Source organism: Salvelinus sp. IW2-2015, linkage group LG33, assembly GCF_002910315.2.
Source record: "Salvelinus sp. IW2-2015 linkage group LG33, ASM291031v2, whole genome shotgun sequence".
NCBI lineage: Eukaryota > Metazoa > Chordata > Actinopteri > Salmoniformes > Salmonidae > Salvelinus > Salvelinus sp. IW2-2015.
In genome coordinates, this window is record NC_036872.1 from 29,819,403 (window position 1) to 29,826,433 (window position 7,031).

Below are 7,031 nucleotides of genomic sequence, written 5' to 3' on the forward strand. Positions count from 1 at the left end.
CCCCACAATGAATCTGACTGAAATTACTTTTCGATCTTTGTAACTACGCAGTGACTTACTGTGTAGTTACTTATGTTATTTGTGACTGCTGCTTCTCAACATCACATGGTTTCCTGTCACTAACTTTCAACCTGCTTTGTGTGTTCATATAACCACTATTTTTAGCTTATCTGATGCTGGTGGTTTCACAATATAACAACGAGGGCGATGAAGTTGAATAAAAGGAGCCTTTGTTAAAAGTCCTCTCTGAGTGAAAACGCTACCACATTGTTTGGGCTGGGTCGTTTGTGTTTGTAACAAGGAAATAAAGGATGCTTTTTGTTGTGCATCTCCATTCAGGCCCCTTTCTATGTAAATCTGCAGTTTTTCACACCACCTTAATATACGGAACAAAAATATAAATGTAACAATTTCTACGTTTTTACTGAGTTACAGTTTATATAAGGAAATAAGTCAATTGAAATAAATTAGTCTCTAATCTATGGATTTCACATGACGGGCAGGGGTGCAGCCATGGGTGGGCCCTGCAGAGCATAGGCCCACCCACTGGGGAGCCAGGCCCAGCCAATCAGAAAGATTTTTTCCACTCAAAAGGCCCTTATTACATACAGAAATACTCCTGTGGATGCAGCTTATGGTAGAGAAGTGAACATTCAATTATCAGRCAACAGCTCTGGTGGACATTCCTGCAGTCAGCATGCCAGTTGCATGCTCCCTCAAAACTTGAGACATCTGTGRYATTGTGTTGTGTGACAAAACTGCACATTTCAGAGTGGCCTTTTATTGTCCYGAGCACAAGGTGCACCTGTGTAATGACCGTGCTGTTTAATCAGCTTCTTGATATGCCACACCTGTTGGATGGATTATCTTGGCAAAGGACAAATACTCACTAACCAGRAATGTAAACAAATTAGTGCACAACATTTTAGCAAAATAAGCTTTTGTGCGTATGGAACATTTCAGGGATTTTTTATTTCATCACATTAACATGGGACCCACACTTTACCTTTTTTCTCAATCCTGGGGTGGGATATATTTAACTTGAGGTGAGAGAACCATATGCAACATCTTGCAGGTACATTTGCAAATACACTTGAAGGTAGCCTATGCATTAAAGGTCAAATGCAGATGTTTTTATCTCAATATCAATAATTTSTGTGTAACAATGAAGTACCTTACTGTGATATTTTTTTCATAAAAAAACAAAAGCTTCTTAGCACATAGCAATATCTCAATCAAGAATTTTGGAAAAAAACTGAAATCTACCTGTTACTGGCAGAGAGGTTTGGAACTCTTTCTTATTGGTATATTAACTAATGTAATTAAGAGACCGGTCAACAGGTAGGCATAAAACTCCATCCCACCAACAGGCGGAAATATCAGGCAGAATTTTCAAACAGTTCTTACACTAAAAAGGCAGTATCATAATTTTCACAATATTACTCCAACCCCATTGTGGAAATACACTATACAGAAATACACTATACAGAAATTCACTATATTCAGAAAGTATTCAGACCCCTTGACTTTTTCAACAGACTTATTCTGGAACGATAAAATACTAAAATAAAAAAACTGAAATAAACGATTTACATAGGTATTCAGACCCTTTACTCAGTACTTAGTTCAAGCACCTTTGGCAAAAAATGACCGCCTCGATTCTTCTTGGGTATGACGCTACAATCTTGGCACACCTGTATTTGGGGWGTTTCTCCCATTCTTCTCTGCAGATCCTCTCAAGCTCTGTCAGGTTAGATGGGGAGCAGGCTCTGGGAGCAGACTTGTCCCGAAGCCACCCCTGCATTGTCTTTGCTGTGTACTTAGAGTCGTTGTCCTGTTGGAAGGTGAACCGTCGCCCCAGTCGGAGGTCCTGAGCGCTCTGGAGCAGGTTTTCATCAAGGATCTCGCTGTACTTTGCTCCGTTCATCTTCCGTCGATCCTGACTAGTCTGCCAGTCCCTGCCGCTGAAAAACATCCTCACAGCATGCTGCTGCCACCAACATGCTTCACCATGGTGCCAGGTGTCCTCCAGACGTGATGCTTGGCATTCAGGCCAAAGAGTTTAATCTTGGTTTCATCAGAACAGAGAACCTTGTTTATTATGGTCGGAGAATCCTTTAGGTGCCTTTTGGCAAACTCCAAGCGGGCTGTCATGTGCATTTTACAAAGGAGTGGCTTCCGTCTGGCCAGTCTACCATAATAGCCTGATTGGTGGAGTGCTGAAGAGATGGTTGTCCTTCTGTAAGATTCTCCCATCTCCACAGARCAACTCTGGAGCTCTGTCAGAGTAACCATTGGGTTCTTGGTCACCTCCCTGACCTAGATCCTTCTCCCCAAATTTCTCAGTTTGGCCGGGCGGCCAGCTCTAGGAAGAGTCTTGGTGGTTCCAAACTTCTTCCATTTAAGAATGATGGAGGCAACTGTGTTCTTGGGGGACCTTCAATGCTGCAGAAATGTTTTGGTACCCTTCCCCAGACATGTGCCTCGACACAATTCTGTCACTGTGCTCTACAGACAACTCCTACCTCATGGTTTACTTTTTTTCCTCTGACATGCACTGTGAACTGTGGGACCTTATATAGACAGGTGTGTGCCTTTACAAATCATGTCCAATCAATTAAATTTACCACAGGTAGACTCCAATCAACTTGTAGAAACATCTCAAGGATGATCAGTGGAAACAGGATGCACCTGAGCTCAATTTTGAGTCTCATAGCAACGGGTCTGAGTACTTGTGTAAGTCTGTTTTATTTTTTATAAATTTGCAAACATTCTAAAAACCTGTTTTTGCTTTGTCATTATGGGATAGTGTGTAGTTTGACGAGGAAAAACATGTATTTAATAMATTTTTGAATAAGGCTGTAACATAACAAAATTTGGAAAAAGTGAAAGGGTCTGAATACTTTCCGAATACACTGTTTATAGAAATGTTGACACCCCTTAATTTGTGGATTTGGCTATTTCAGCCACACCCATTGCTGACAGGTGTATAAAATCAAGCACACAGCCATGCAATCKCTATAGCCAAATATTGGCAGTAGGCCTTACTAAAGAGCTCAGTGACTTTCAACGTGGCACTGTCATAGGATGCCACCCTTCCAACAAGTCAGTTCGTCAAATTTCTGCCCTACTAGAGCTGCCTCGGTCAACTGTAAGTGCTGTTATTGTGGAGTGGAAACATTTAAGAGCAACAACGGCCATGAAGCGGTAAGCCACACAAGTGCACAGAATGGGTRTAAACACTCATTACGAGTTCCAAACTGCCTCTGGAAGCAACATCAGCACAATAAATKTTAGTCGGGAGCTTCATGAAATGGGTTTCCATGGCCTAGCAGCCAGACACAAGCATAAGCTCATCATGCACACTGCGAAGCGTCAGCTAGAGTGGTGTAAAGCTCGCCGACATTGGACTCTGGAAACGCGTTCTCTGGAGTGATGAATCACGCTTCATCTGGCAGTCCGACGGACAAATCTAGGTTTGGCGAATGMCAGGAGAACGCCACCTGCCCCAATGCATAGTGCCAGCTGTAAAGCTTGGTGGAGAAGGAAAAATGGTCTGGGACTTTTTTTTTCATGGTTCTGGCTAGGCCCCTTAGGGAAATCTTAATGCTACAACATACAATGATTCTACACAATTCTGTGCTTCCAACTTCATGCCAACAGTTGGGGAAGGCCTTTTCTTGTTTAAGCATGACATTGCCCCTGTGCACTAAGCAAGGTCCATACAGAAAAGGTTTGTTGAGATTGGTGTGGAAGAGAACTTGACTGGCCTGCAGAGCCCTGACCTCAAACCCATTGAACACCTTTGGGGTGAATTGCAACGCCAACAGAGCCAGGCCTAGTCGCCCAACCTCATTAATGCTTATGGCTRAATGGAAGTAAGTCCCCGCAGAAATGTTCCAACATCTAGTGGAAGGCCTTCCCAGAAGAGTGGAGGGTGTTATAGCAGCAAAGGAGGACCAACTCCATATTAATGCCTACAATTTTGGAATGAAATGTTTGACAAGCACTGGGCCTTTTAAGTTGAGAATTAAAACAGACATTTAAGCATTCCATAAGTATTCCACAGTTTTATTTAAAGAATAAAATCCTGCATCAATATTTTAAGACAAAAAAACCTAAGATTTCCTTTAAATTTTAAAATAATTGTTCTTTTTTGAAACCATCACAAAAAATAGAAACAAGTACAATTTTGTAATTTAAAATGTTTTACTGTACACAGCAGAATATACCATTTATTGCAAACTGAACACCCCTGATACCTCAGAAACTATACACACAATTATTTCAATTCACCTAGAGATATGCAAAACTACTGAATTCGTTAATTATATTTTCTGGTCAAATATGACAGTCCGGTTTTTATGCCATGCGCCCCTTTAATTACCATGTGTCTAAAGCACAGTAAGTGGCATCTTCAATGTGACATCATGACTTCAGTACAGTCCATTTCAGGGGAGGTCAATTTCTTTATTTAGTTTGTACAAAATTCCAGTAAATGTGGCACTTTTGTCCTCCTTTCTGCAAACATACAACAGAATAAACTAATGGGGAAGTTTTTTTTAAAGAGCTCGCCACAGAGTCCCTCTGAGTGACAAACATGTTTACTAATTAATTCAGCAGAAACTGACCGACTAACATTATGGTAAAGCAATGCCACCAAACGTAAGATGCTAGACTATTCCTGCATATCTYTAAACACACAGGACAAAAAGAAATAAAGTCTATAAAAAGGGATTTCATTTGGAAAGATATGTTTCATTCAGCCTTTGGGCTATTCAATTACTTATGACCTACATATCATAAGACAAATTAATGTTTGATGTACAACGCCTTAAAAAATGTGTTCCATAGTTTCTTTCTTTTGCTGCATATCGCAATAATAACAGTACATGCCATTTTAATGACACATTCCATGTTTACTGGTCTAATCAGAGGAGGGTAGGGTTGCAAARTTCTGCTAACTTTCCAAAAGTTTGAGTTTCAGGAATCCTAGTTAGAGGCTTCCGGATTTCCTGCTCATTCCGGGAATATGCCAACCGGGATTTCTGGGTATGACATAATGTAGCCCAGTGGCCCAAGAGGACACTGTATATGCAGTATAATGGGTGTATACGACATTATTCCACCCCAGTAAATTACTCACTGCGGCCAAGTAACAGTTGCAAACGAAAATGTTGTAATCAAAAGCCAAATAAATACACCTGCATGACACAGCGTATCAGAAATCTGAAGCTCAATTAGAATAGTTTGAGACAGTACCATGACTAGAAAGGACATTTCGTTAAGTTAGAGAGAACCCAAACCATCCATGATTTAAATGCTGTAAAGAGTGATCTCTTATCACTCAGTAAATATTTAGTCCACCAAAAGGTCCATGACAGCAGATCCATCACACTGCTTTATGTAATATCAATAAATAAGATGAGAAATCTTTTCCAACCCTTTTCTACCAAAATCCCCAAGCCAAACCTATTCATACAACCCAATCATAACCACCAACCTCATTGGAATGAGGAAACAAAATAGGGTGCCCAGCCCCTCTAAAGAATCTAGGTTAAAAACCTGTATATCATGTTTTTTATAAAAGCTGTCAGTTATGTTTGTTGAGTAACCGTCGACCCATGATAGAACCTGCACTTGTTTAAATTGATCACGTCAAATACAGCATCAAGAAATCACGCCCCTGTACTGTCCATTGCGAGCATACATAACACCAAAAACAACAGAACCCTTATGGGTTAAGATCACAGTTACAGTTAGTTAAAAAAAGTTACCAATGATGATTCAAATCTGCCTCTTTTTGTAACCAGTATTCAGCCAAATAACTGAAAATAACTGCCATCCCCACCCCATTGCACCATGGAGCCATCTACTTAGCATCAATTGAAAAAGCCTCTCAAAATAACAATCAATGCACTTTCACTGAAAGAAGCTGGAAACTAATAGGCTCATCACTGCTAATGCGAACCAAGTAAGCAACCACCTTTCACTAGTTACAACGCTCAATTGAAGTAGCAGCCCGCAATCAACAGCAATAGGAAGGAGGAACAGGAGAAATGATTGATTTAACAGCAACTATTTTCCAAAGTGTTTAAGCTACTCAAAAATATGGCTTGTATGCGTTTTTAACTGTTCCAAAAAAATAAAAATAAAGTTATTGACAGTAGGAATCAGACGTCAAACTAGAGGTCACATGATTGATAGTGACWAGCACATTTTAAACTAAACCAAAAACATCCACGGAAGAGACTACTTTTCACTTCAACCACAGCCATAACCATAGTGTTACAATGAGCAAGAAAACTGTACAAGTAAGGCAGCTTGTTTTAACCAGATTAGTCAAAGCTAGCACAAGTGCTGCCCCATGGTGCATTGGAGTCAAGCAGACTGTAAGCATGTAAAGCATTGAGAATACTCTACTCATCTGTTAAGACTACAGGTTTCATGGTCATACAGAAGCTCTCTGGGCTGAACTAACCTACATGTATTCAATGGAAAAAAATGCACAGGTTTGAACATGTCTGGGTYGTATTCATTAGGCACCAAACGGAAGAAAACAGACTGAAAGATGGAGGGACTACCTAACCTTGTCCAATAAGAACCACTTGTTTTTTATTTCCGATGGCAAAGCACTATGTCATGGTGTGCACTAATGAATACGACTCCTCTGCGCATTTCAAAATGTTGCTGTACCCATATGACACTGCAGTTCACGGCTTCCAAACAGATGGTCTTAGACAGTGGCATATCGATCCATGTTGTAAAGCAGCAATACAACTTATTCATCTTCATATTCTAACAACGCATTGACGAMACTAATTTATCAAAACCGTTATGGAACCAGAAGGACCAATAACTATAAATATGGTCATAAAACCCAAGTGAAATTCACTTCTCTGCATGCTGTTGTTTTGCAAGCACTTCTCTTCCATCGCTTGCACTTATTTTCTCAGAACGCCGACTTCAAAATGATACAAAAAAAAAGTMTCTTCCCCCCCAAAAGCAGCCTTGAGAAATCCATAGCCACG